Source organism: Procambarus clarkii, chromosome 14 (assembly GCF_040958095.1).
Source record: "Procambarus clarkii isolate CNS0578487 chromosome 14, FALCON_Pclarkii_2.0, whole genome shotgun sequence".
Taxonomy (NCBI): Eukaryota; Metazoa; Arthropoda; class Malacostraca; order Decapoda; family Cambaridae; genus Procambarus; species Procambarus clarkii.
The window spans coordinates 5,865,689-5,887,166 of record NC_091163.1 but is presented as its reverse complement, the minus strand read 5'-3'; the positions used below and the strand labels follow the sequence as shown (position 1 = coordinate 5,887,166).

Sequence of the window (21,478 nt, the reverse complement as noted above, 5' to 3'; positions counted from 1 at the left end):
AATATTTTGCTCTGTAGTACAGTACAGTACTGTGTACACACAGTACAGTACACAGTACAGTATATACAAACCTGATTCCGAGTATGTGAAGTTCTCTAAGAATTTAAGACATTCTTCGAGTCCTGCAAAGATGGTGAACTCCCCATGGAAGGGGTTCTTACGAAAGAAGAGGTCAAATACAGCTGTATCATCATGCTTGCCTGATTTCCAATAGGCATAGGCCATATTTATCTGGTACATGTCTGAAATGACAGAAGACGTATGAGAAAACTGACCTCAATTTGCATTCAATATTCAAAAAAAAATCATATCAATGTAAACAAATCCAGAAGGCCCATGATGAGGGTTCGCATATCACATGTATATTATCATATACAGTGATAATATTCATATCACTGTGCTGTCAATTATTACTGATGGACAGCAATTCCTCCCTCAACCATAAAAAAAAAAACGTGGTCTTCTTAAAGTTTCTCAAACTATGCAGCAAGAGCAAGTCTTTCCTAAATATTTATTTAAGATTCAAATGCTTAAGGTATGGATACAATTCTTAGCCAGTCGTCAGCCATCTGTGTATAAAAATTAAAAATAAAAAAAAATGTAAAAATAAATTAAATAAATTAACACTGTACTATACTGTAATGACATGCTGGAGGGAGGGAGGAAGGGGGGGAAGGGAACTATCAAGGAAGGGAAAGCACCAAGCCATCATGATTATATAGCACTGGGAAGGGATAAGGATATGGGATGGGATGGGATGGGACGGGGGGAGGAAGGAATGGTGCCCAACCACTTGAACAGACGGGGATTGAATGCCACCTGTATGAAGTGAGACTGTCGCTCTACCGTCCACCCCAAGTGGTTGGGTGGTTGGGTGGAAGGGAGGAGGGGGCATCATGAACTTTTGGTTATCAAATATAAGAGTCCAATTAGTTGTACAATGCTGCATCTTGAAATTTTATCCCCCCTCAGTTGGATAAATGGTCTTTAAACTGTAGAATGATGCAAAGAAAGACACCTAAGAAGAGTACTTTGAGTGTGACATACGATTATGTTACGTTGTTGGGTAGATTAGATACACAGTGTTTAATATTTATTTAGTAGTCTTGATTACAGCAGTAGGATGTTGGCAGTGTCGTAGACGTTGAGACTGAGCTTGGAGCAGAGCAGAGAGAGGCCGGAGCTGCGGAGCTCAATGAGGGTGAGCGTGGCGACTTGATGGAAATCGTGAGTGTCTAAACTCGATGGGGTGTGAGTGTCTAAACTCGATGCGGTCGTAGTCTGCTGTTTGCTCTGTGTTGAAGCTGAAGCATCTTGGGGTCGATTAGAACTGTACACGCTGAGTGCTACATTCTTGAGGTTGAAGAGGTGTGGTAACTCCCAAGCGTCTGTACTAAAGTTAACTGAATCACTGTGGAAATTGTACTATTGGCTATTCGTTCTAGTTTTAGATTCAGCTACTCAGAACTAAAAGTTCCAAGTAGCTATGGTGAGCCCATTGTGGACTTACCTGCACAGGTGAGAGGCTATAACTTGTTGGCTATTCGTTGTTGTTGTTATAGATTCAGCTACTCGGAACAAGTTCCAAGTAGCACGGGCTATGGTGAGCCCATAACTTACCTGGCACAGGAGTGGGGCAAGTAGCACGGGCTATGGTGAGCCCATAGTGGACTTACCTGGCACAGAAGCGGAGATAACCCAATGGTTCGCTATTGATTGCTTAATGAAGATTAAGCCACCCAAAAGATGGCACGGGCATGAATAGCCCGTAAGTGGTGGCCCTTTGGAGCCATTACCAGTATCAATAGCTGATACTGGAGATCTGTGGCGCTGCGACTGCACCTTACAGAGAGGTCATGACCTCTTAAAAGAGTTGGCTATTCGCTTCTCGATGCTTATATATTGGATTACACCTCAGCTTCCTCCCATAGGATGGAAAGAATGTTACCTGTAATTAGGGAAAAGATTATAGCTTCGCAATTAGTGCTAATTGAGTTTGTCATTAATGTAATGAGAAGTTGGAACGAGTATAATGTTTACTCGCTACATGAGTAAAACCAATTTTAACATTCTACAGGAACAACAGAGTCCATTTGTCAGAAGAGCCCAGGTGCCAGTGAGTAGCCACACCAATGCTTTATAAGAAACACCTCAAAACAGTCATAAAATTAATTTCTGAGCACCTCTCCAAACTTAGGATTCAATCATGATTCTGTACATATATGGAAATCCAAATCGTTCCATACTGACCTTTCCAGATTATGCTTTTAAGGTTTATACTCGTGTTGGGAGGTAGAGTGTCATGCAAGCAGGCATCTCTAGTGCTGACATCATTCTGGTCTGACTGGTCAGTACTGTACAGCAGACTTCAACACCAAAGTCAGCAACCTTGCTGTTATGACAAAGGCCAATATTTTCAAGGTTCCCTATCTGGCTCAACCTCTTGGAAAACCAGAAGTTGGCAACCAGCAAATGAATAAATCCCATGCGATAATTGGGATTATCATATGGGATATAAATTGTCATCCACACTTTCGTGGAAATAAACATTCTATTCACTTGGGCTGTATGGGTCTCGAACCTTGGACCCTACGTGTGTGAGGCCGAAGCTCTATCGACTGAACTATGAGTTGTCCAACCCATGGGAGCTGGTCGGCCGAGCGGACAGCACGCTGGACTTGTGATCCTGTGGTCCTGGGTTTGATCCCAGGCGCCGGCGAGAAACAATGGGCAGAGTTTCTTTCACCCCCTGGGTGTTAGTCAGCTGTCACGGGCTGCTTCCTGGGGATGGAGGCCTGGTCGAGGACCGGGCCGCGGGGACACTAAAGCCCCGAAATCATCTCAAGGTAACCCATCCTCCGAATTGACAGTACGATTTAATACTAAGTGTAATAAGTACACTTTCTTACTGTCATAAACAGTGCATAATTACACTTATGGGGCTGTTACATTTACCCAACTCCCTCCCCAGATTTAATTCTCCTTGTTTTCTGTTAAGACACTCAGAATTTATGATGAAGTTTTCAATTTCAATTTGCAATACACAAGTTTTAAATATCAGGAATTTCTTTTTCAGGTTTATTAAACAATATCGATTTTATACAAAAATTTAAAATATCCTGAGTTACTTTACAATTTATTGATATATTTTAGTTTTGTTTTATTAGTTTTATAAAACTATAATATCAATATAGCCATAGGTTAAGTACTAATTGTAATTAAGAAACAATAAAATTATTATCTTCAAAAACTAAGACGGTTAGGTGAGGTTGTGGTTTTCTATTCAGTTTTTCAGGTAAACTCAAATATTCACAATATATTTGGCAGTACGATTTAATACTAAGTGAAAATAAGTACAATTCCTAACTGCTATGAATAGTACATAATTGCACTTATTTGTCTTCTTACATTTCCAGAAGCAGCATCCTGCTGCCAAACTGGAATCATATGGGATAATCACAGCAACCACCAGCCATGTCGTGGTTGCCGTGGCCACCGTGGGTGGTGGTTGCCGTGGCCACCGTGGGTGGTGGTTGCCGTGGCCACCGTGGGTGGTGGTTGCCGTGGCCACCGTGGGTGGTGGTTGCCGTGGCCACCGTGGGTGGTGGTTGCCGTGGCCACCGTGGGTGGTGGTTGCCGTGGCCACCGTGGGTGGTGGTTGCCGTGGCCACCGTGGGTGGTGGTTGCCGTGGCCACCGTGGGTGGTGGTTGCCGTGGCCACCGTGGGTGGTGGTTGCCGTGGCCACCGTGGGTGGTGGTTGCCGTGGCCACCGTGGGTGGTGGTTGCCGTGGCCACCGTGGGTGGTGGTTGCCGTGGCCACCGTGGGTGGTGGTTGCCGTGGCCACCGTGGGTGGTGGTTGCCGTGGCCACCGTGGGTGGTGGTTGCCGTGGCCACCGTGGGTGGTGGTTGCCGTGGCCACCGTGGGTGGTGGTTGCCGTGGCCACCGTGGGTGGTGGTTGCCGTGGGTGGGTATGTGGTTGCAGATTTGTTTGGTAGAGGTTTTTGTGGTGATAATGGTAGTTATTGTAGTGCTTTAACAGTTTTTGCAATTTGTGCTATCGGTTTGAGAGGGAACTATGGAGATGGTTAAGGAATACAGTATGTGAAATTAGCCAAGAGCCACCTTGGTCTTGACAGGGATGGGAAGCCTGCGGTTTGTCAAAATTCCCCTCCCCTCCCTCACTGTTCCTGATGATTTTTCTAATCTAGATTTTGAACTAAATTAATGTCTTGCATTTATATCTTCAGCAGATAGGCGGTTCCATGGGTTTATAAACCTATGGTTGAAACAGTATCTCCTGTTTTCTGTTCTACATTGTGGCTTGTTGACCTTGAAGCTGTTGCCCCCTTGAAGGCGTTACATTTGACGTCCTAAAGTAGTAGTCTGGATTAAGGTGTGAAGGATAGATGAAATTGTTTACGTAATAATCTAAGATGAGATCTGATAAAGACCTTTTGAGCCCTCTGTAATGCTTTTTTGCGCTACCGCTCACAGGATGGGTATGGGTTGCACAATAAACTAGCCGCCTCCGGCGGCAACAATCAAACAAATCTGAGTTGAACGTTTTTTTCCAAAGCAAATGTTTCGTTTTGAAAGTGATGTCTCCACGATTGGCTACGGCAGTCCAGATGAGGCACGACCATACTTGTATTGTTGAATAACCACTTTCGTTTACAAATATTCCTAAGGTTTGGATGAATTTTTGTTTCCTGCAGCTCCCACTTGTTGAGCAACCTTTAATGACTGCAGGTGGATCCTAACTCCTAGGTCCTTTTCTTCATCAATCTGCGGCATGATAATGTTGCTGATATGATAGTTATGATGGAGCATTGTTAAGCCTTACTTTCAACGTCTTGTTGCAGTTCACAATGCTGAAAAGCATGCGAAACAATCCCAATGCGCCTCAAGTTCAAGTATGTTTATTGAGACAAGAAAGAAATACATCTCAAAGGGATAGAGTAGCTTAGGCTATTTCTACCCCCCCCCCCCCCATGCGCCTCAAGTTTGCCTACTCTTCCGGTTAAACTTGTTAATGAAACAAAATCATTAAACTAAAACTAATCTAATCAAGAAACAACTTAGTTTCCAAATGGTAAACGTTGGCCCTGGCTGCTGATGTGTGTGTGTGTACACAGTGAAGTTGCTGACCTACAGGTTGGTCGGCACTAAAGAGGCGGTGACACGCTTCGCTCCCTCACACCACGGATGCTAATTCCCTTAATGGGCTGGTGCATTATGACAAAATATTCTGCCTGAGATGACGCTGGGTTTGTCGCACACCTCACGCCATGTCTTCACCGCTCCGCACCAGACGCCCGCCCCTCACGCAAACCTCACTGCGGGAGGTCGACCTCGTGGGCGAATTGTCCCTCGCCCCTTGGAGGAATTTGCAGGGGGCAACACTCCCCTCCGTTGAGGTGGTGGCCACCCCACAAACCCCATCAGGAGGAAGGGGCTGCCCGGCAAATCCTGCCGGGAAATGGGTCTATCCTCGCCGGGAAAATTGAACCACTCCTACAAACCCTACCAGAGAGAGGATCATCCCCAGAAAACCTTCCTTAGGGCTGTTAACCCCGTAAACTCCATCACTAAAGGGGGCCACCCCGCAAAACCCCACCACAGAGAAGGCTAAGTGTGGCCTCGACGCATGGGGCCAACCCCCCGCAAACCCTACCACAGGGGGAGCCACCCAAGTCAACCCAACCACTGGGGGGTTGAAGCCCCACAAGCCCCACCAAGAACCGGTTACCAACAGCCTAGTGATCTCTCATGATAATGTTCAGCACTGTTCAAGTAAATTGACAAAAGTTAAGAAGTTGAGCAACAGATCAAGACAACAAATTACCAACACTGCCCGTTACTACTCCTGTCACCAAATGCAAACATTTATGTATCAAAGTACTTAGCCATTTTCAATGCCGCGCCGACCCATTAATTTAAAAATAGAGCAGAGTTAATATTTAGTTGCAAGAAACCCGTCGAGGTTCTGGTTATATATTATTGTTAACGATTATTTTGATTATTATAGTGGGAAAGTTTGGTAACTTCCCCGGCCTGTCTTCTTTAAGGTTTCCCAACGTCAGGAAAATGTTGTATTAAAGTACCTTTAGCCTAACCTACCAGAAGACAATACAGAAAACAGGACAATATGTCACAATTTTGCGAGCCGCTATACTATTTTCTAGTACATCAATTTTGGGCCGTAGGTAGAATATATGTTAAAATACGACGTTCTATTTGGAGAACAATGCCAATATTGGATTGGTTGTCATTTCTTGTCATCCTTTGGAGACAATGGAACATTAATAACGTCGCTCTCAGTCAGGAAGAACGGCCCTGAGTTAGGCTACCCATGATGACGTTATTAATAATGTCATCTCCATGCTTCCGCACTCAGTACTTCCATCAGTTTCCAGCTCGAGAGACAAGCAATTGTAACAACAATGTTGCACAGCTCTTTACCATTATTGCTGGGAAATTGTGTTGTTATCTCAGACGTGGCTGTAACGTCGTATGATCAGTACGTGTTGTAGTCACGTCAGTGATACAGGATCTTGAGACTTTGTGTATACGTTTATCTCGTATAGGTAAAACTTGCTTATACCACCACAGTCACCCATCACCACCACAGTCACCCGTCACCACCACAGTCACCCATCACCACCACAGTCACCCATCACCACCACAGTCACCCATCACCACCACAGTCACCAGTCACCCCCACAGTCACCAGTCACCACCACAGTCACCCGTCACCACCACAGTCACCAGTCACCACCACAGTCACCCATCACCACCACAGCCACACTCCACCTTCTCTGACCCTCAGGTTGCATGACCTTCACAAGATCAACACGCGCGCCAGCACACACATTATTATTAAATCTCCCAACCACATAAAAGGACATAAGTTTTTCTCGACTTTGATTCGAGTCTCCTCTGGAAACACACTTGACCTTATGTTTCCAGAGTCCGTAATGTGCAACATGCAACGCTAGCCACTATTACCTGGTTGATTATTATGATTGCTAAAATTTAACTATGCAGTTTTCTCCCGCCTCTCAAGACTCCCACCATACAGGGTACATTGTATCATCAAGGCTCCTGTGGATTAGTTCAGGGTACATTGTAATGTGTAGGTCAATCATGTACCTCATAAAACAACCCGTCCTCGACTCAAGTCCATTACATTCAGCGGTCAACCCCACAGACGCATTCATAAATTTTAACATACTGTTCACTCAAAACTGGAATTTTTTCAAGTATAAATTAATATTATAATATATTAGCATATTGTGTATATATAGGCATAGGATAGGATAGGTTAGGTTAGGTGTTTAGGTTCTGTTGGCGATTATTTGTATTTGTAGTACGTGGGTGAAGCATTTATAGCGTTGTGATTCGAACAAAATTCGTCAGTGAAGCACTTGTTCCGGATATGTTCGAATGTCAGCAGTTGAGTCGTGTGTAAACCGCTTTTCATTCATAAACAGGGAGTTTGGCGGGTGGATGGAATCATTTTTGGATCTTTGTTTGGAGGACGGGCTGCATAAAATGAACAAATCCACAAGGGCCGTGACGAGGATTCGAACCTACGTCCGAGATCATTCCAGACGCTGCCTTTATCGACTGAGCTACGACATGGTAAAAAGAGTTGAAACCGAAGTTCTACTGAACTTACTGGATCCTGCAGCCTCTCCGAGACACAAACCAGGGTTTTACACAACTCCCCCCTGCACTCGAGCACTTGGCCTTAGGCCAAGACCCGACCTTCTCCCAGGGTGTCACTCACAAGTTGCCTAACACCGGGGAACATATTTAATGCCCAAACGTCTCTGTGAAGTTGTAAGGAATGTCGGGGTTGTGCGCGCACTTGCTTGTGTTGGCAGGGAGCAATCCATCCTCGACTCCAACCCTCCATTCCATCCAGCGGTCGAACCCCACAGGCGCATTCATAAATTTGAACATGCTGTTCATTAAAAACGGGAATTTTCTCAAATATAAATTAATATTATAATATATTAGCATATTGTGCATATATAGACATAGATTAGGTGTTTAGTTTCTGTTGGCGATTATTTCCATTTGTAGTACGTGGGTGAAGCATTTACAGCGTTGTGGTTCGAACAAAATTCGTCAGTGAAGCACTTGTTCCGGAAGTGTTCAGACGAAATCAGTTGTGAGTCGTGTAAACCGTTTTTCATTCATAAACAGGGGGTTTGGCGGGTGGATGGAATCACTTTTAGCTCTTTGTTTGGAGGACGGGCTGCAGAGAGAGCGCCCCGGCTCACACAGTTCGCCACTAAGGTTCTCAACTGTTGTGATGACTGGATAACTGCACGTTGTCACAGTTACGTCTGTAGTCGTGCATGGTGCTTGTTTATCACCGCCTCTTACACTGGATCACTCGCCGATACGTCCCACAATCAACTCACATCTTCTACATCTCTCATTTTGATTGATTCCCTTTCAGGAAAAATGAGAACCTTTGGCAAGCCGCCGGCTTCCTGTCCTCGTCGAGGCCACTAGACAGATGGTAGCCCTCGGGTAAATTTAAGATTCCTGAAGGCTGTTCTTAAACCGCAGTCCACAGCACCACCAGTTATTATTCACGATATGGTAAGCATTTGATATAACTAGGACGTGGATCACCTAACATCCTCAAGCCAAAGTGGTACCCCATGCAGGCCTAAAGTTCCAGATGGGGTACCAGATGGGTGTCTGCGAGATCCTTCCTTATTGTGGGTGTTGGTGGCTCGGTTGGCAGGACTGTATTCACCTATTTGTGCTTGCGGGGATTGAGCTCTGCTCTTTCGGCCCGCCTCTCAACTGTCAATCAATCAACTATAACTAATTTTCCCCCCTCCACACACACCCAGGAAGTAGCCCGTAGCACCTGTCTAACTCCCAGGTACCTATTTACTGCTAGGTAACAGGAACATCAGGGTTATAAGGAAACTGCCTATCTGTCTCCGCCGGGTGCGGGGATCGAACCCCGGTCCCTAGGTCAACGAGTCTAGAGCGCTGTCCACTCGGCCATTGTGGGCTGCTGCTCTTGTGGTATGCGGTTCGAGGAACAATAATAAATGATGTGTGAAACAAGCAGAGACCGCAGTGTGGTGCAGCGTGACACTGTTGTCAGTTATGACTTGTGCGACGCGCTCCTCTGCCAGGTAAGTCCACTACGGGCTCACCATAGCCCGTGCTACTTGCAACTTTTCGTTCCCAGTAGCTGAATCTATAACAACAACGTGCTGTTGTTGTATCTGGTATCAACAATGACTACAATATACCCCCACATTACCCATCCTCCAGTGTGTGGGGGTATCAACACTATACATACCAACCATAAGAATGTTGTAGTTTTGATTTTCTAGGTAATGGTAGAGTACATCTATGGAGGATGAGGATTCACCAAACTTTTACTGTACAATTACGAAACCATTACATCTTTCCTCCATTATGGCGGCTTAGTATTTAATAGTTTATGAGCTCTGAAGCACTACGAGGCGCTCTATAACAATAATACAACCTATCTTCCTAAAATTATACAACCTATCTTCCTAAAATTATACAACCTGTCTTCCTAAAATTATACAACCTATCTTCCTAAAATTACACAACCTATCTTCCTAAAATTATACAACCTATCTTCCTAAATTATACAACCTATCTTAAAATTACACAACCTGTCTTCCTAAGATCATACAACCTATCTTCCCTATTGCCCTTGTAAAATTATACAACCTATCTTCCTAAAATTATACAATCTATCTTCCTAAAATTATACAAACTTTCCTAAGCCTAGTATATCGCACACATCTTAGCCCTAAGAGAGCGTATATTAGGATTTCTTCGACATATGTTTCTTTACCTTTTTAGCATATAATTTGGAACAATTCAGAAATGCTAATTATTTTGTGTAATGTCCAGCAGACTATTTTATAGGTTTGACCAAATGGTAGGCTACTATTAGCATGACCCGGAGGAGAGGCTGATATAATACCCTTTGGGGCGGCGAAGTTTTTAACCGCTTAAACTGGTTCATAAATGCAGCCTATAAGCAGTTATAGATGAGGAAAGATGTACATGTTTCGTAAGTAGACAGTATAAACACTTGGCGAATTTTGGCCGAGCTCAGAAATATATATATACTCTTTACTGCCTTCATATTAGTGAACTATAATGCCGTTCACTTGGCAATATTATTACACATTTATTTCGTGCAACTGTGAACGTCGGCCCGGTCTCAGAAACTGTAGATGAACGCGGAAAACTTTCATCTGTGAACGTTGCACGTTTTAGTGTCATCGGTCAAGACCCCATTTTGTTTACACAAGTTACTTATGTATGCACGTCTCTTTATCAGACGTTACTGTTTATGGCGGGCAAGATCCCGGGTCTCGACCAGACGATTACTCTAGACAATGACCAGGTGTCGATATACCATTTACCCGACAATATGCAGTGTCATGTAAAGTCACACTGGTAGGGTCGTATAGGCATGACGAGTTAGTACAGTCGTCGGAGTTGTTTTAGTCTACCAGAACGTCCGTTGTCATTCCCCTTCACTCCACTAGAGCATGCCACACCAATGATGGTCCGAGGCACTCTTGCTCTCTCTCCTATATATTTCTCTATTCCATATATCTGTGCTATATAATGATAACTTTAAAATACTCAAAATGTATTCCCTGTAATAAAGACTAGAAGCCTCTTATAATATTCGAATACAAGCTTCCTAGAGCTGTGCGCATCTGCAGAAAGTGTCTTACCGGCCTAGGATGAAGCGTTACCTGGATTTACCCGAGGGCCACTATCACTATAGTGGCCTCGGCGAGGACAGAAAGCCGGCGGCTTGTCGAAGGTTCCCCCATAATCCCTTATGAGTTTTTCCGATTGGACCTTAAAATATATCAGTTTTGGCATTTATGGTTTATGTGGGTGAAATAGTATCTCCTGTTCTCCGTCCTACATTGTGGCTTGTTGAGCATGACACTGTTGCTCCTTGTTTGTGTTACATCTGACCTTCTGAAGAAATTGTCAGGATCAACATCCTCCAAATTGTTCAGTATTTTGAAAGTTTCGGTGAGATCCGCCCTGTCATGGCTGGCTTGTAGTGTTGTTAGTCCTGTGGCCCTCAACCGTTCCTGATACGAGAGATCACTTGGTTCTGGGAAACACTCTTCACATACTCTGGGTTACAGACAACCTCGGACAGCTTCCAAGGCTTAAATTGTTAAATGATAACTAAGCCGCCATGGGTAGAGAAAGATGTACAGATTTCGTAAATGGACTTTTAAGTGCCTGATACGAAAAACTGGATGGCACGTACCGATACATCACACAGCCAGAGTCAAAATGACACTAGTAGAAGTGAATATGTAGTACCAAAATAATACAAAACATATCAGACTAGAGAATGTTGGAGCAGAAAACAATGTCTTTTCACTTGTGAAATGTTACTTATAGTAACTATTTGGTCGAATTTGCCAATATGTAACGATAGATCACCAGTAAACCACTTTTTGTACCATTAATTATAGTACAGAAAAAATAAAGCTAAAAACCAAACAAATATTCGTAGGCCTAATATAGCACATATATGTACTGCATTAGGCCTAGTTTGCCTAGGAGAGGTTAGGTCTTATATTTATGTTGCTGTTAATGTGTTTCCGGTTTGTCCAAATTCATTCGTACAAAAGTTAACTTTCTGGTGGTCCATCACTACATACTGGTAGGGGGGGTAGAAATAGCCTAAGTTACTCTATCCCTTTGAGATGTATTTCTTTCTTGTCTCAATAAACATACTTGAACTTGTACTACATACTGGTACCTTCGACTAAACAGTTACTACAAGTACAGTACTTTCACTTTTGGAAGATGGGCTACCTTTCACCGCAGGTGTTATCTTTTATAGCAACTTTTATAATCACTTTCATATTACAAGAGGACAGCGGCACTTCCTTTCACCTCAGGCAATCACCCCCTTTCAAATTGCTATCCCCTCCCTACCATGGATAAATAAAGATCAATCCATACTTCGAGGGAAAGTGTAGCGTCTCAAGTCAGACTACGGCGCCCTCCTGACGGAGCAGCCCCTCTCCGTAACCATTGATGATATGTGCCTACACCACTGGTGCTGGCCGGGGCGCGGCTCTCCTGGTTAGGAACCACGCCTATCCTGAGTGCTTGTGGCTCTCCTGGTTAGGAACCACACCTATCCTGAGTGCTTGTGGCTCTCCTGGTTAGGAACCACGCCTATCCTGAGTGCTTGTGGCTCTCCTGGTTAGGAACCACGCCTATCCTGAGTGCTTGTGGCTCTCCTGGTTAGGAACCACACCTATCCTGAGTGCTTGTGGCTCTCCTGGTTAGGAACCACGCCTATCCTGAGTGCTTGTGGCTCTCCTGGTTAGGAACCACACCTATCCTGAGTGCTTGTGGCTCTCCTGGTTAGGAACCACGCCTATCCTGAGTGTTTGTGGCTCTCCTGGTTAGGAACCACGCCTATCCTGAGTGCTTGTGGCTCTCCTGGCGAGGAACCACGCCTATCCTGAGTGCTTGTGGCTCTCCTGGTTAGGAACCACGCCTATCCTGAGTGCTTGTGTCTCTAGCAAAGCACACACAAAATCATTAATGAGTTTGCCTTGTATGGATGTCATCCCACAATGGCCTCGAAATGCACGATATTACGGACGAGTTAAAAAGAGAACACGTGTTATTAAAAAGAGGCGGTTGATTGCCACCTCATTAATAATTGCCAACAGGCAGATAAGGGGCAGCAATAATGCCGAGTACTCCAACAAACCTTAATTGATCTGAGCCAGAGTAAAAATTTGCACTACAAGGTAATTATGAGGAGAAAGCGCTGAGCCAGCATGACTATACCCCACATGGAAAGGAATATGAGGGCAAGAAGCTGGGATATGAGAAATGTATACTAAAGTATACATCATCATACACTGCATACATCATACTGCACTGCAGGAAGAGCCACGAATCTATATGGGTCATCCAGTGAGGTCAGCAGACTTCTAGACTGCTAGGTTTAGGCTTGGCTACAAGTGCTTCAAAGTTTACACCACCTGCTGAAGTAAGCCTGACAAAAGCTAGCTAGCAAAACTATTCACATTCTATAAGTCACAATGCAATTTCAACGGAAAAGTCTAAGAGTTTAGAGACAGCACTGTGACAAATCGTCAAGAAATGTATTTAATCCTGGATGACATAACACCTAAATCGAAAGACACAAGCTCGCACCACCTTACTTTGCGGTTACCTAAGGTTGGTACCGAGGATCAACGTCCCCGTGGCCCAAGTTCAAGTTCAAGTATGTTTATTGAGATAAGCAATAAATACATCTCAAAGGGATAGAGTAGCTTAGGCTATTTCTACCCCCCTCTACTTCAAGTCCCTCAAGGGGCGCACAAATTCCCGTGGCCCGGTCTCTCACCACCAGGTACTAACCTATAGTAGTGCACCCTATTGCCCTTGTAATGATCCCAATTTAGATGCAAATGAAATCTGTAACTAGTTAATTCACCACCAATGTAAGCTGATTAGCTGAAACATCAATAGTTTCCGAAGATAAACAAGGAAATTACATGCTCCTCAATGGTAGAATACTATAATGAATAAAACAATGGTTAAAACAAAGAAAGCAAATAATCTATAATCTTGCTAAACGGGAAGGAATGTGACTGGGGAGGTGTAGCGAGTGGAAACCACAGGGGCCTATATTTTGGGGCTAACCTTCTTTGCAATACGGGGGCACCGCTCCTGTGCCAGGTAAGTTACGGGCTCACCATAGTCCGTGCTACTTGGAACTTGTTCCGAGTAGTTGAATCTATAACAACATCATCTTTGCAATATACATTATTGACATGTATGAGAATGTTACAAACCACATCAACAAATCTGTGTACGGCACTAAGATTTATGGTAAAGTGAGAAGTGAAAATGATATTGAGGCCTTACTGAGGCCAGGCATGAACTTCACAAATGGTCAAAAGATTGACAAAAGCTGTTTAATGTCGAAAAATACCAGACCTTGCATGTAGGGAATAACAACCCATGTCACAACTACCAAATTAACAACATTTACTTGCAGAACATTGATGAAGAAAAGAAGCTTGGAGTCAAAATCCATCACTCACTGAAAATTGCACAATAGGTGGGAGCGGCAGTAAAAACAACAAATTCAAATTCAAATGTTTATTCAGGTAAAGTGCATACATACAAGAGGTTATACAAAAATTGATAAATTTATAGATAGAGCTAGTACATACAATGCCTAAAGCCACTATTACGCAAAGCGTTTAGGGCAGTAAGTCAACACAATCGACTTGAGAATGGCCCAGGACGGACCGGAACGTCGTCGTCCCTTCACCTTCTAGTGTGTGGTCTGGTCAACACACACAGTAGTTGCTTTTGGAGAAAGTTCAACACCGGGCAATAAAAATCATTCCCCCAAAAATCAACTCTAATACCAGGAACGGTCGAGAGCCACAGGGCTAACAACACTACAAACCAGGGAAGACAGGGCGAATTTCATCGAAATTTTTAATACTGAACAAGTTGGAGAATGTTGATCCAGACAACTTCTTCAGAAGGTCAGACGTAACACAAACAGATAGCAACGGTGTCAAGCTTAACAAACCACAATGTAGGACTGAGAACAGGAGATGCTTTTACACCCATAGGGTTATTAACCCATGGAACCGCCTACCCGCCGAAGCCGTAAATGTCAAAACGCCGTTGAATTTTAAATTTAAATTTTTTAAATTTTGCCCCGAGGGGCGAGTTTATTGGGCAGCGCCACTCATCTTGTGAGTGGGCATACCGCCATAGCAGCATGTACAACACTCCTCAATAGGAAGAAAATCCGCTGGGTTGTTCATCCTGTCACTTGTACCCAGACACAGCTGGGACTTACTTAACTGTCTCAAGTGAACAGCTCTTCAAACAAGAAGATTAACATCTATCAACCCTTAAAAGCTTACGTTATCTTGCGGGTGCAAAATGGGAAAATCTTTTAAGAACAGTATCAATATTTGACAAATAGTGTTTTCCTAACTCAAACAATGTGGGGGTTTATTATTCTACACATACTTCTGATGTCTCTCAGGTGTTCACATTCACATAGATAGTGGTCAAGGCGGTGTCCATCACTCTCACCACAGATTCTGCAACTTCGCTGATGAACTGTTGTTTCCATTCCATATCTCCATGGATATTTGTATCCAAGACGGATTCTCGCTATTACTGATTCTCTCCCTCTTTTAAAATCCAGCTTGAAGAAAAATTATTAGGCTAACAGTTTTGACATTTACGGCTTCAGCGGGTATGTGGTTTTATGGTTTTATAACCTTGTGGGTGAAAAAGCATCTCCTGTTTTCAGTCTTACATTGTGGCAAGACAGTAAGATCACACTAACGTGATGCATCAAATGAACAAATCCACAAGGGCCGTGACGAGGATTCGAACCTGCGTCCGGGAGCATCCCAGACACTGCCTTAATCGACTGAGCTACGACAGGGTAAAAGGGTTGAAACCGAAGTTCTACTGAACTTACTGGATCCTGCAGCCTCTCCGAGGCACAAACCAGGCTTTTACCCCCCCCCCCTGCTATGTCTCGGGTGCAGGGGGGGGGGGGGGTTGTGTAAAAGCCTTTTACCCTGTCGTAGCTCAGTCGATTAAGGCAGTGTCTGGGATGCTCCCGGACGCAGGTTCGAATCCTCGTCACGGCCCTTTTGGATTTGTTCAAGACAGTAAGATTACATTGTTTGATGGGCTTGAACCGGTGCTCCTTCTTTGTTATATCTGACCTTTTGAAGAAATTGTCTGGATCAACGTCAATATAGGGACTGGGAAAAAAATTGAGGGGAAGGCTGGACAGGAAATAGGCCAACCAGCACCCCTCCCTCCCTCCCTCCCCTTATATTGTATCATCACGTGAGCTCTGAGCCAAGTTTATTGTTCCTCCTGAAATTAACGGTTGGCGGGAGTCAGCCAAGGTTGCCTCGCAGTTGCCAACCTAACTTAAATATATCAATAACAAATACATTTGATTTCTTGACTAAACAATTCCATCTTTTCGCTTATAAAGTGATCATTAAAAACAAAACAAGTTTTTGTAATTATACATGAATTAAATAAGTTAAAAGGCTAATAATAATAATATGTGAAGTTTACAAAGTGTGGTAGACCTGGTTGGGCTTAGACGCTTGGTGTGTTGGCCCGGCGTTGCCATGGTTACCGCGTCTCGTCCGGGGTCAAGCAAGTCGACACATGCTTCAACAACCTTTTATTTTCGATGCAAATATCCGGTCATTAGTACCTAAAAACAACTCTTCTCGTTTTATTCCCCCCCTAGAGCCCCGAGACAGGAGAGTGAGTGAGAAGTTACATTATATAAGATGTAACACTTTTCCCCATATCTAATTCAAATTGAATTAATGAGAATAACTATAATTACAACGATAAGCATAAATATGACTATATTAATCTGGTTTCAATGTTGCACGTGTTGGTTCTATTACACTGATCATTTATTTTGTTTTTCTCAGGGTTATCTTTCGATGGTTATCTTGAGATGATTTCGGGGCATGGCGTTTTCGGAGGACCGGCCTCTTTTGTTACACACCCCCAGCAGTAGTCCGTAGCAGCTGTCAAACTCCCAGGTACCTATTGACTGATAGTTGAACAGGGGCATCAGGATGAAAGACACTGCCCATTTGTTTCCGCCTTCATCGGGGATCGAACCCAAGAACCTTAGGACTACGAATCGCGAGCGCTGTCCACTCAGCTGCCAGGGTGAATAATTTCTTTTCAAATAGTTGCTTGATACACACAGAAATCACAAAACAGTGTACACATTGAAAAAACACATGAAGATAATCATGTGATTGGGGACAAGAAGCCGGTATCCTTAACCGGATACCCCCGCCCCCTACCTCAAGTCAACTACTAACCTTCGCTAGGATGCAACCCCCTAAACTCCCGAATACCTATTTAGGCGAGAACATCCATCAAATGATAGGCAACACCCAACCGTTTTCCTCCTGTTAGGATATCGAACCCGGGATTGTGAGTCGAGGACGTTCATCACTGTACTACACATACATAGGGTCGATAATAACCGGGCTTGGGAAATGAACCACATTCAATCGTCACTAATGACGACAATGGTCACCGGCAATTATACAAATGTATGTCTGCATAATACATCACTCAGTGGTGGTTGGGCTTATGTAACCATAATACACATTCAGTGGGTTAGGCTTACACCTCGCAAAAATTCATGTCAAATGCCTATGGCGTACTATAATTAGTCGATTAGAGACCCCACCCACGTTCCGAGGGCGGCGGTGGGAAGATTACACAGCGGTTTCGGGAACAGAACCCTAATGTAATGATGACCAAAGATCATGGCCTCAGATCAAACCACACAGAAAATTAAGAAACGTCGCTAATGTGGACCATTATCTTTGGTCCGCGTTGGTCCCGCGTTTTTGCCCAAAACACTGTACGTATTAGTGGCATTAGGCATAGTATATACTAGCTCAATCTAGAAATCCAACATTCTGCTTGTAACTAATTTTGTATATATACGTTTACCTGAATAATCATCATCATCATCATCACACGACTTTATATTGGTCCAAGACGGATCGAAACGTGGTCGTTTCTTACTTTTCTGACGTGAGGTTTGGTCACCATATCTTCAGCCACGTTTCATTGTGACTCATCGCCTGCTTAAGCTAAGCAATTTGCATCCAGCTGATTGCCTCTCACAGCTAAAATAACGAATGAGCTTCACTACCGGGGAGTGAGTATGCAGGAAACGCTCCCCTCGAAAGGTTCAATCTGGGAGCCTATTGACAACCTCAATTATATCGACCTTCCAAACCGAGCCTACCATTTCCGTCAATGGTAGGCTGTACATTGGCTGAGATTAATGAACCTCACTGTTCAATAATCTCAGCGGTAAACAGGGGCTGCCAACATTAACGGTAAATAAGGGCTGCCAACGTTGACGGTAAACAAGGGCTGCCAACATTAATGGTAAACGAGGGCTGCCAACATTGACGGTAAACAAGTGCTGCCAACATTAACGGTAAACGAGAGCTGCCAACATTAACGGTAAACGAGAGCTGCCAACATTGACGGTAAACAAGGGCTGCCAACATTAACGGTAAACAGGGGCTGCCAACGTTGACGGTAAACAAGGGCTGCCAACATTAACGGTAAACGAGGGCTGCCAATATTGACGGTAAACAAGGGCTGCCAACATTGACCGTAAACAAGGACTGCCAACATTGACGGTAAACAAGGGCTGCCAACATTAACGGTAAACGAGGGCTGCCAACACTGTCGGTAAACAAGGGCTGCCACTATTAAGAGTAAACAAGTGCTGCCAACATTAACGGTAAACAAGTGCTGCCAACATTAACGGTAAACAAGGGCTGCCAACATTGACGGTAAACAAGGGCTGCCAACATTAATGGTAAACGAGGGCTGCCAACATTGTCGGTAAACAAGGGCTGCCAACATTAACGGTAAACAAGGGCTGCCAACATTAATGGTAAACGAGGGCTGCCAACATTGTCGGTAAACAAGTGCTGCCAACATTAACGGTAAACAAGTGCTGCCAACATTAACGGTAAACAAGGGCTGCCAACATTAACGGTAAACAAGGGCTGCCAACATTAATGGTAAACGAGGGCTGCCAACATTGTCGGTAAACAAGGGCTGCCAACATTAACGGTAAACAAGGGCTGCCAACATTAATGGTAAACGAGGGCTGCCAACATTATCGGTAAACAAGGGCTGCCAACATTAACGGCAAACGAGGGCTGCCAACATTAACGGTAAACTAGGGCTGCCAACATTAATGGTAAACAACTGCTGCCAACATTAACAGTAAACTAATGCTGCCACTATTAACGGTAAACAAGTGCTGCCAACATTCTTCTTCTTCTTGATAGTAGGCGCAGTTTGCATTAGCCAACATTAAACAGTCACGATGATACGCATATTGTGCGTGACCTTGAACCGACTCCATGTCTTGGGAGACATTCTTGACCTTTATGTTGACATCAGTGTCTCCCTTGCCTTGTGTGCTTCGTCAATAGCTGGACATGGCTTCGGATCATTTACCCATATAAACTACTGAAGTGTCGGATGCAATGTCCTTCCTGACGGAATATCTAAACGAAACCCGAGTGAGTGATGCCAGTGTGGGATGGTGAGCCAAACTTAGCAGCAGGGAAGGACAGATTGTCGGAGATGAAGTATCCATCTGGATACACTTTATCCAGATGGCTGGACCGTGGGACATTATGGCTGGTCTCATGGCTGAGGGGCTTTGGTCACTGAGGTACGCAGCTAAAACATACTGTTGGCTACTTTCTGTGATATATAATAAGACACTGGAAGCAGATGAACTACAAGGAAGTTGGAAGACAGTTAAAAAAATACGACAGAGTAACTAAATTACATGCCAGTATCTTTTAGATGCATGCCATGCAAGGTGACTGAAAAGATCATAAGAAAGAAGTTGGTAAAACAACTGGAAAGAATCTTGCCTTACAAGCTTGATAGAATTCTGTGATTGGATACCAAAGCCGATATGATAAAAGGTGGACAATGTATTTATTTAGAGTGCCAATGCCTTTGACACAGTAATCCAGCCAATAACACGAAAAGTGCTTCAGTAGATATGAAAGTGTCTAAGTAACAGAAGCAAGGCAGTAACGGCACGAGACTTAAGAGGGGCGAGATATTAATAGCAGTCTCTCACAGGTGTCTGTGTTAGGTCTTGTCCCATTCCTGAGCTACGTAAATGATCAAAAGTAATAGACTTCGTCCTTCTCAATGTTTGCTGATGAAAAAATTATGGAGGAGTAACCATATGGCAGAAGACCAAGAAAATTAACATCTGGACAAAGTATGGCCAGAAAGTGGCTACTAGAGTACAACTTGGGCAAATGCAAAGCAACAAATGTGGGTGCTGGCAACACAGTACCAAATGGAAAAGGAAAGCATCCTTGAATTTGACCAAGGGATTCATATCATACTGAATCATGTACCCCGAAACCTACATCAAATGGATGTCATTCATTGCATTTGCCACATATCATATGCAATGAGTTTTGAGCAAGGATCAAATGCCACTGGAAGCCAAGTGTTAGAGGAAATGATTACAACACATACAATTCTCAAGAGAATTAACAGGGAAGGCAAGAACAGATCATATGGAATGGGTGGTACATGAACAAGAGGGCACTGAGAGAAACTACTGTATTGTTGATTACTGAACAAATGCAATGCACAATAAACTGAAGTAGCATTGCCAGACTTCATGCACAGCTTCAAATGTATATTTGATGGAGCCACATAGGCTCATGACTGTACACCAATTGATTGAAGTTCGAGACATGAGACCAGGAAGCTGAAGCTGAACCCCTACAATGATGGTGTTTTTTTAAGACACTAGTGCTCTTTAGGGTAGAATGTTGTTGCACACTAACAACCTAGCTCATCTAGCTCATCAAGATTGTAACTTGCTTATTTAAATGAATTGTGGGGTTCAGTCCCTGAGCCCATTATGTGCCTCTGTAACCCTTTTCACTACTGCCCACAGCATGGGTATGGTATGCATAATATATGAACTAAACTAAAACCCCTATCCAAAATTGAAGATGATCATGACTTGGAGATCATGCTGAGAACTTTTACTGCTCGAATCCATTCAGTAAAACAAATTATCGAGACATCAAAAGGGCTGCATTTTGATGGTAAAGCAACATTCTTATTTCATGCAGGTTGGCATTCAACCTCTGACCATCCAAGTGGTTGGGCACCATTCCTTACCCCCCCCTCCCCATCCCATCCCAAATCCTTAGATCCCTTCCAAGTGCTATATTGTTGTAATGGCTATGGCTATGGCTTGGCACTTTCTCCCAATAGTTCCCTTCCCTCTGACAGGTAATTGATCAAGTAGGCTGATTCATGTCTGACTGCATGCAGCAGTGTCTAACAGCCTAGCTGGCCAAATCATCAACTAGGAGGCCTGGTCAAAGACAAGGTAGTGGGAATTGTGATCTTTGGAAACAATTCAAGATAGCCTTAAAATACTGTACTGTATCTAAAAAAAATATGTACAGTATATGTTTTGTATCGGTATTTTTATATTATCTATCAGTATTGGTTAATATGGTAGTATCAATCAAAATATAGGTACTGTATTGGTATACTGTACCTCTTATTCTGAATACGCTGGGAAGGGAGTACAGGATCACTTCCAATAATGGTAATCATCACATCTATTGCATTCTTAGCAAGTGGGGCTCTGACCTAACAGACATTCAAATGTCATGGTGTCTCAGCTACTTCCCAGAGACTTATCAAAGTCTCCCTTTACCAATGACTGGCCTTTCCCAGGATCCAACCCACAACAGCTGCCTACCTA

General features: G+C 43.7%; 1 pseudogene; it reads right to left on the bottom strand.

Moving 5' to 3' along the window:
* LOC138364669 (nicotinate phosphoribosyltransferase-like) overlaps nucleotides 1–21,478 on the bottom strand; it is a 43,140-nt pseudogene that overhangs the window by 20,005 nt on the left and 1,657 nt on the right.